This window comes from Theobroma umbraticum, unplaced genomic scaffold (assembly GCF_002168275.2).
Source record: "Theobroma umbraticum cultivar Fairchild unplaced genomic scaffold, ASM216827v3 scaffold_51.0, whole genome shotgun sequence".
Lineage (NCBI taxonomy): Eukaryota > Viridiplantae > Streptophyta > Magnoliopsida > Malvales > Malvaceae > Theobroma > Theobroma umbraticum.
The window spans coordinates 6,431,341-6,431,625 of record NW_018397260.1 but is presented as its reverse complement, the minus strand read 5'-3'; positions in this window follow the sequence as shown (position 1 = coordinate 6,431,625).

Here is a 285-nt window from a genome sequence, read left to right as displayed (position 1 = left end):
AGAGGTACGGGGATCGATACCCCGCATCTCCACTGCTTTTCCTAACGTTTTCTCAATTTTTCCGACCCAAAATAGCCCAATTAAACCCAGATTCTTTCTGTTGAACTAGGCCCAAAAGATCCAATTACAGCCCATTAATCGATCCTCTGTGCTAAACCCTAGAGAGAGATAAAAGAGAGAAGAAACCGATTTTTCCGACCCAAAAAAGCCCAATTAAACCCAGACTCCTTCGGTTGAATTAGGCCCAAAAGATCCAATTACAGACCATTAATCTATCCTCTCTGC